Consider the following 9,368-nt stretch of genomic DNA (forward strand, 5'->3'; position numbering starts at 1 on the left):
CTGACTCCTCCTGTGGCTGTGCATTCTGCGGCAAGCGATCTTACACAAAAAGTCAAAGCCGAGTGATTCTTTGACTGATGAGTATATGGGAAAAACGTATTAAGAGCAGTTATCGCAGAACTATCACAATATTCAACGATCAGGTTTTTGTAAAAAACACTATTTGCGTCATCCACGAATATAACAGTTTTTATACGACCGTATTGTGTCAAATAATCAAGAATTTCCTCATCTTTCTCAGTGTTTGTGGCACCAGAAACAATGACAGAATGTGCAACATTGACCCCACTTTCCTGAATAAACTTCATTTTTTCTTGTCGCGGACCTTATCAAAACCACAGAAATTACCGAATATCAAATTACATCAAATAACACAAAAAAAAAACCCTCATTCACCCATCAGGCTCCTGGCTGGCTCGCCACGTGTAACGCTAAGTTATTTAAGGACTAGTTTATGGCAATGGATGAATTTACTGACTGACGCGCAGAAGAAATAGTTCTTTATGGAGCCTAGATGGTGTGAATGATGAGACCAAAAACTGCAATGTCTTGTACCAAAAATATATTGAATAAATAGGGGAAAGGGGAAATGGAACAAAATAATTAACACAACACACAACGTAAATGTCCACAATTAAATAATAAATCAGTGCTGTGATTTTTCTGTGCAAGAGTCCTTTTGCTAAGAGTCCTTTTTTTGGTCCTTTTCTTTTTAGAGTTCACTTTTAAGGTATTCCTCCTTAGGGTCCAGCTTCATACAAGGGGGAAATATGTCCGTAATCCAAAGACGGCTAAGTGGGGGAAAAGAGGGGAAAACAAAGGATGGTCCTACCGGCTCGCCACTTCAATATGAAGAAGATCAAATTCAAAGGGGGAAAAAAACCTGACCTGTAGGTCAGAAAAATGTCCATTAGCACATCAAGTTCAATTCAGTTTACCGGTAAACAAATATATTCTTCTGCAAGTCTAGGTAACAATGCAAATCATAAATCATCATCAATCTATGTACAACAGTTAAATCATTAATCATCTTGGCTACGTAGCTTACTCTATACATTCCAGTAGCGTTCGCTACAAACAATACAAAAACAACAATAAAGAAAAACAACTGTCTAACAGACAGCATAGCCGAATTCAAGGCAACACATAACAATAATCATTCAATCGCACTGTGTTTCAAAGTAAGCCCATAAAAATGCTTAAGTAAATAAAAGTGTTCAAAAACAGCGGTTTTTGAACCGGAGTTCTGCTCGCGGTGGGAACGCTGCCGCACAAAGTCATTTTTTAAGTCGCGAAAACGATCGGCTGGTTACTGACAACCAAAGGTTGTAAGATATTAAGGACACTTACCGCTGAGGTGAAATGAGTTTATCGATGAATTGAGGAGAGAAAACTATGGAAGAAATATAGTATCATCAGAATTCAAGTATTTTTAGACATTGAATTTATGACACTGAATTTTTATCCTCCAAATTTCCCTGCAAAAATATTCACCTGCAAAAATTCACCTGCAAAAAATTCACCTGCAAAAATTCACCTGAAAAAAATTCACCTGCAAAAAATTCACCTGCAAAAAATTCACCTGAAAAAAATTCACCTGCAAAAAATTCACCTGCAAAAATTCAACTGCAAAAGTGATGAACTTTAATGACCCAAGCCAGAGAAATCAGCACCAGATCGAGTCGAGTGGCTCTCAGCCAATTAAATTACGCTGTTTGATCACATGACACCGTTAGCCAGCAGTGTGTCTCCTAAAAGAGAGCTGTTTAGAGGTGAGTGATTAAGTTTTTCTCCTAAATAGAGATCATTACAGAACGCCTAGTCCTACTTAAAATCCCATTTATTTTTTTTTATCATCTACTCGAACTAAGGAAAACGTTTGACTAACTCAAAGACAATTTCCACGCCTCCCCTGCCTGACTGCAGAGGCAGTTTTGAATTTAGGAGCAGCAAGATGGAAGCGGCAAACCCTGGCGATTCTCCGGTAAGTATATTGTTTTTTATCTTCAAGTTTGTCTTTTGAAACCTTAATTTTATTTAAATCCGTTGCTCACGTATAAAGTACACAGACGGGGTCTTTGCTCAACTCGTCTGAGGCGTGTCTCACTAAGCGCTACATGCTAGCATCCTGCTAACCGAGCTACCCTTTACATGCTGTGCTTTAGAAAATAGGATACTCGTTAAAAAATACTCCGCAGATATTGATAGATAGACGAACACTGCAAATATAATGTTGTAAACGAAAACGGCCTTTGGTGAAGTGGTAAAATACACCATGAATAGAGCCATAGATTGAATGGCTGCCATGGTTGCAGAACAGCCTGATTTAATGACAAGAATGGGGAAGAGTGAGGTGAAGTGAACCAAAGCCACAAAACACGGTCAGACAAGGCGGCAAAAGGGCAGTGATCTGTCCGTCAGTATGAAGTTGGTGTGTGCTTTGGTGAACAAAAACTCCAGACCGGTAGCAGGAAGGTGCGAGACTCGTGTTTCACTGGAATAGTGGTGAATTAAAACATCCTTTGTTGGGGACATTTAGGTGTAAATGCATCCATACAGGCAAGACAGAGGCAGACCAGACAGTGAAGAAAACAAGGCAAACATTAGAAATATTAAAACGGAAATATAGGATTAATATAACATACAATTGGGGAAAATGTAAGGAACACAATGTAAATGATATTGTAAAGTCATTAAAACAGCATACTCTGATTAAAAGAAACAGATAATTGGGTAGGATGATGATAATAATAATAATGTTAAAGAACATGTACAAGATGGGTATGTATACTTGTAGCCAGAATACTATAAAGTTGTAGCATGTCAGACCATCTTGATTGAATGTAACTTCGCTCCACACAAGTTTTATGGTAGACATATTCATATTGGTATCTAATAAATGATTAATTCTTAGATTTTATCGAACGTTAATTTATAAATTGTTTCTGTCTTTATGTGTTTGTTTCAGATTATGCAAGATGTAATTATTCAGTCAGCAAGACACTTGCTGCAGTTACTGACATCATCCAACTGAACTGCTGCTGTGATGAATCAGAATACAAGGTTTACTTTAGCAAGACTTATGAGTTAATGCTACATTTAACTAAATTGTTATATATTTTGTGTCCAATATTGTCTCCATATGATTTTGTTTTTTGCAACATCTTGCAGAGAACAGAGTCAAGGTACCAGCTTGGTCAACCCTAAAAGACCATCTGTTCATCAAGAAATGACCAGGTGAAAAAGTCATAAACTAAACACTCTGCATGAATTTAGGATGCAACTTTATATCTTACCTGCTCTACACTCAGGGCTTGAATTACAACAACAGTCAATCACATAAAAAAATATACTTTTGGTAGTTCTGTGTCTGTCTCTCTCCTCCAAACCCAGATGGCTGCTGGTACTGAACCGGGTTCTGCTGGAGGTTTCTTCTTGTTAAAGGGGAGTTTTTCCTCTGCACTGTCACTTCATGCTGCTCAGTGTGAGGGATTGTTGAGGTTGAGTCCATATGTCCTGCGAACAACTGCTGGGCAATGACACCATGCAATCTTCTGGGATTCCTTGGATAGAAAACCTGTGAGCTGCACTTGTCCTTGGTCTTCACAGCTCACCTTTTTACTGTTTATTGAATCAAAATTCTCCAGTGACATGGATTCTACATTGTAACTGATGTGATGTTCTATAAAGTGGTTTTAATAAAAAAAAAAAAAGAAGGCAAAAATTAGTTTGTTTCTTTATTCAATTTTTGAACAGTGATACTCATTCAGTAAATGCAAATTATTTACATGGCAGTGCACTATAGGCATAAATCTAGACCCCTAGATAAAACATGATGGCATTATAGCAGTGACAACTCCTCCACAGTAGCAGGTGGGATTTTTCTTTTTTGAGGACGGCTCCTTTTACCTGTCACTACAGATGGTCTGTTTGTTCTGATCAAGAGCCTTTTTTGGGCAGCTGAAGAGGAGAAGTCTATCTTATGGCCAACCTCTGGCTGTATCTTGGTCATATTACCCAGCAAAACCCAGTATGCAGGTTCACCTGTAACAGTCCTTGTGCCACAGATCAACACTGTTGCTTCTACATTAAACAGAAGAGCAGTGACGTGGGTGCAGGTCTCCGTGACTCCGGCCTTACAGCTGCAGTGGGCGGCTTCAACCTTCCCTGTGATGCTCACAGTGACCCATGGCTGCAATGCTGGTTCATTCAGTCTTTGAGAGTGCAGGACCTGAAACACACACAAAGTTCTTGTCTTTAAATGAACTATGAGCCAAGGCTGACATAAATGTTTTATCTACTTAATCATTAATGTAACAGTGTTTAGAAAGTTAGCACATACATGTAATTTTTCATTTCTTTATGTGTCCATCTATAGAACGCTGCATGTTATAGTGTAAATCTGCCTGTTCTCTGTCAGAAACCTGCCTGCAGAAAATGAACCTAAAGGATGTAATGCAAGGATGTCATCACTTTCAAGATGGAGAAAGCATAAAGTGACAATTATGAATCACTTAATATGATAAGGAGATTCTGCAGGTCATTAATCAATGTATAAAATTAAATAAAATTATTTTTAGTGACACAAGATACAAATATGGAAGGAAGATGTATAATCGCTCAGTTTGGGGAAATTGTGGGTAGCCTGCAAGGGCCTCAACTTCTCCATACCCACAATGTGCAACAAATGGGCACAGCTATCTTCAACAGTGGAACATCGGCCAGTTACTTCCAACTTTAACGCAGCTTGTAGTCTTGGAGAGCAGCACACCACAACTTCTGCTAACAGTGGAAACAGATTAAGAAATCCATGCAAACAGATTCATAAACCGAAAGAATATTATTTTACAGGATTAATGATCATATCAGCCGCTGGCTGATCACAAACCCTGAGGGTGTATACGAGAAGCAGAAGAAGCAGAGGGGATATCCAGTTTAAGTTTAGATAGTATTTGTAAAGATATTGACCATATCCTTTTCTGAAAGTGTGGATATAATGGATGGGGTAAGGTACTGACATGCTACAACTTTATAGTTGTTAAGTTCTGGCTACAAGTATACATACCCATCTTGTACATTTTTTTTTATTTTATTATTATTATTATTATTATTATTATTATTATTATTATTATCATCATCATCATCATCATCATCCTACCCAATTATCTGTTTCTTTTAATCAGAGTATGCTGTTTTAATGACTTTACAATATCATTTACATTGTGTTCCTTACATTTTCCCCAATTGTATGTTATATTAATCCTATATTTCCGTTTTAATATTTCTAATGTTTGCCTTGTTTTCTTCACTGTCTGGTCTGCCTCTGTCTTGCCTGTATGGATGCATTTACACCTAAATGTCCCCAACAAAGGATGTTTTAATTCACCACTATTCCAGTGAAACACGAGTCTCCCATCTTCCTGCTACCAGTCTGGAGTTTTTGTTCACCAAAGCACACACCAACTTCATACTGACGGACAGATCACTGCCCTTTTGCCGCCTTGTCTGACCGTGTTTTGTGGCTGTGGTTCACTTCACCTCACTCTTCCCCATTCTTGTCATTAAATCAGGCTGTTCTGCAACCATGGCAGCCATTCAATCTATGGCTTTATTCATGGTGTATTTTACCACTTCACCAAAGGCCGTTTTCGTTTACAACATTATATTTGCAGTGTTCGTCTATCTATCAATAGCGAGGAGTCCGGGCTCCCCATGGATTGTTATCCCTTCGGGGTGGAGGCGCAGGCGGCGTCGAGAGAGAAGGAGACGGCGAGGCTGCAGGGCCGGCGCGCTAGCCAGGCTACGGAGGCAGCCACTCAAACCACCGCTCCCCAGCCTATTCATCACAAATGCCAGATCCCTCGCGAACAAGTTGGACGAATTGAGATTGCAAATAGCAGCGAATAACTTCATCAAAGACTCATGCATCCTTCTTATCACTGAATCCTGGCTACATCAATCCATTCCAGACTCTGCTATTGAGCTAGCAGGCTATACCACACAGCGACATGACCGAACAGTGGACTCCGGTAAGCGCAAAGGAGGGGGGCTCTGTATGTATGTGAACAACAGCTGGTGTACCAACACAGTGATAATAGACCGTCACTGTTCACCGGACATTGAATATCTGACTGTTAAATGCAGGCCCATCTACCTACCTAGGGAGTTCACCGTTGTCATAATAACAGCTGTTTACATACCACCAGATGCTAATGCTAACTCTGCGATCGCACTCCTGCATACAAACATCAATAATAAACAGAGCACTTACCCTGACGCTGTACATATCGTAGCAGGGGACTTCAATCACGCAGACTTAAAAAGAGCAATCCCCAAATTCCACCAGCACGTCAAGTGTGCCACTAGGGGTGACAAGATTCTGGACAAAGTTTATTCCAACATCAAAATGGGCTACAGGGCCAGACCTTTGCCACATCTGGGTCAGTCTGACCACTTGTCACTGTTTCTAATCCCTGCATATGCCCCCCTCAAGAAAACTGCTCTTACCATCACAAAGAATATTACCATATGGCCAGAGGGTGCCTCTCAGCAGCTGCAGGACTGTTTTGACAGGACTAACTGGGATATCTTTGAACATCAGGACTTGGAAATGTTCACAGACGGTGTCCTCTGCTATATAAAACACTGCATAGACACTGTTACAGCAGTCAAACGGATCCGGGCTTATCCCAACCAAAAGCCCTGGATGACCCGGGAGGTCAGGCAGCTGCTGAAGGAGAGGAACATTGCGTTCAGGTCTGGCAACAGGGATTACTACACCACAGCCCGATCCAACCTGAAGAGAGGCATCAGAGAGGCAAAGGGGGACTATAGGAGGAGGATCGAGGACCATTTGAAGAGTAATACCAGCCGGCAGGTGTGGCAAGGCATCCAGCACCTAACCAACTATAAGATCAATCTCGGAGCTGCGGACGGTGACCTGGAGCTGGCAGAGGAGCTGAATATCTTCTTTGCCCGCTTTGAGACCAGGGTACCGGAGGTATTGGAGCCACAGCAGCAACACGCCACCCATAGCAGCACCACCCTCACCCTGGAAGAGCACGAGGTGAGGCGCATGCTGCAGGCTGTTAACCCGAGGAAGGCGGCGGGTCCTGATGGTGTGCCAGGTCGAATATTGAGGGATTGTGCAGGACAGCTGGCTGGGATCTTCACCAGGATTTTCAACAAATCCCTCGCACAGGCGACTGTCCCACTCTGCCTGAAGTCCTCCACCATAGTCCCCTTGCCTAAGAAGCCCCACATCACCGGCCTGAATGACTACAGACCGGTGGCACTCACCCCAGTGGTAATGAAATGCTTTGAGAAGCTGGTCCGCAGACACATCACAGCAGCCCTGCCCCGCAGCCTGGATCCACACCAGTTTGCCTACAGAGCAAACCGGTCCACGGAAGACGCTGTAGCCACAGCACTCCATGCTGCATTAACTCACCTGGAAGAGCATGGTAGCTATGTGCGGATGCTCTTCGTGGATTACTGCTCAGCTTTTAACACCATCCTTCCACACAAACTGGTGGCCAAGCTACAAGACCTGGGGCTTCCATACAGCACCTGCATGTGGATCAATAGCTTCCTCTCGGGCCGTAGACAGAGAGTCAGAGTTGGCCATCACACATCCTCAGCCCTGAGTCTCAGCACTGGCTCACCCCAGGGCTGTGTGCTCAGTCCACTGCTCTACTCTCTCTACACACACGACTGCACTCCTCGCCACCACAGCAACATCTTTGTGAAATTTGCAGATGACACCACAGTGGTGGGGCTCATTTCCAAGGGAGACGAGTCTACGTACAGAGACGAGGTGGAGCAGCTGACGTCATGGTGTAAGGCCAATAACCTCCTCCTCAACACTTCAAAAACCAAAGAACTCATAATAGACTTCAGAAGGAAAAAGGCAGAGATCCAACCACTATTCATAAATGGGGACTGTGTAGAAAGGGTGGCAAGCTTCCGCTTCCTGGGAGTCAATATAGAGGAGAACCTTTCCTGGAGTGTGAACACCTCCGAGCTGCTGAAAAAGGCCCAACAGAGACTTCCTGAGAATTCTCAGGAGGAATAACATCACACAGAGACTGCTGGTGTCCTTCTACAGAGCCACCATTGAGAGTGTTCTAACTTACTGCATATGCATCTGGTACACTAGCTGCACAGGGGCTCAGAGGAAAGCACTCCAAGGGATCATTAACACCGCCCAAAAGATCACTGGCTGCCCTCTCCCCACACTGGAAGTTCTACACAACGCCCACTGTTTTAAAAAGGCCCAAAACATCATAAAAGACACCTCACATCCTGGCCACTCCCTGTTCGAACTGTTGCCCTCAGGCAGACGGTACAGGGCAATCAGAGCAAGGACTAATAGACTCAAACACAGCTGTTATCCAACTGCAATAACACATCTGAATACTACAAAAAAATGTCCATCACGCCACTCTTGTGTTAATCTATGCACGGTCTGAAGCATGTGTGTGGGAATGTATGTGAATGTTTTACTGTTATATCTTATTAGTATTTTAAGTATTCTATCTATTTTATTTATTGAATTTTATTGTTTTATTTATATTTTGATATTGCTAGGGATGATGCAATGATCGGGGACCATTCTTAATTTCGTTGTTCTCATGACAATGACAATAAAGTTTCTGATTCTGATTCTGATTCTGATTCAATATCTGCGGAGTATTTTTTAACGAGTATCCTATTTTCTAAAGCACAGCATGTAAAGGGTAGCTCGGTTAGCAGGATGCTAGCATGTAGCGCTTAGTGAGACACGCCTCAGACGAGTTGAGCAAAGACCCCGTCTGTGTACTTTATACGTGAGCAACGGATTTAAATAAAATTAAGGTTTCAAAAGACAAACTTGAAGATAAAAAACAATATACTTACCGGAGAATCGCCAGGGTTTGCCGCTTCCATCTTGCTGCTCCTAAATTCAAAACTGCCTCTGCAGTCAGGCAGGGGAGGCGTGGAAATTGTCTTTGAGTTAGTCAAACGTTTTCCTTAGTTCGAGTAGATGATAAAAAAAAATAAATGGGATTTTAAGTAGGACTAGGCGTTCTGTAATGATCTCTATTTAGGAGAAAAACTTAATCACTCACCTCTAAACAGCTCTCTTTTAGGAGACAAACTGCTGGCTAACGGTGTCATGTGATCAAACAGCGTAATTTAATTGGCTGAGAGCCACTCGACTCGATCTGGTGCTGATTGCTCTGGCTTGGGTCATTAAAGTTCATCACTTTTGCAGTTGAATTTTTGCAGGTGAATTTTTGCAGGTGAATTTTTTGCAGGTGAATTTTTTTCAGGTGAATTTTTGGCAGGTGAATTTTTTGCAGGTGAATTTTTTTCAGGTGAATTTT

General features: G+C 41.9%; 1 long non-coding RNA gene across 2 annotated transcripts; it reads left to right on the forward strand.

Annotated features, from left to right (window-relative positions):
• Positions 1–1,831: 1,831 nt before the first annotated feature.
• Positions 1,832–3,884, forward strand: LOC147321370 (uncharacterized). 2 transcript variants are annotated; one of them, XR_015130932.1, is made up of 4 exons: positions 1,832–1,984; positions 2,969–3,063; positions 3,172–3,237; positions 3,394–3,884. It is a non-coding gene; the product is annotated as an uncharacterized LOC147321370 (long non-coding RNA). The 2 variants fall into 2 exon arrangements; XR_015130931.1 differs by lacking the exon at positions 3,394–3,884 and having other exon boundaries at positions 3,172–3,381.
• The last annotated feature ends 5,484 nt before the right edge of the window (positions 3,885–9,368 follow it).

This window comes from Aulonocara sp. 'chitande type north' Nkhata Bay, linkage group LG9 (assembly GCF_057382095.1).
Source record: "Aulonocara sp. 'chitande type north' Nkhata Bay isolate Kocher_YH1m ecotype deep benthic linkage group LG9, A_spYH_male_GT1.1, whole genome shotgun sequence".
Classification (NCBI taxonomy): Eukaryota; Metazoa; Chordata; class Actinopteri; order Cichliformes; family Cichlidae; genus Aulonocara; species Aulonocara sp. 'chitande type north' Nkhata Bay.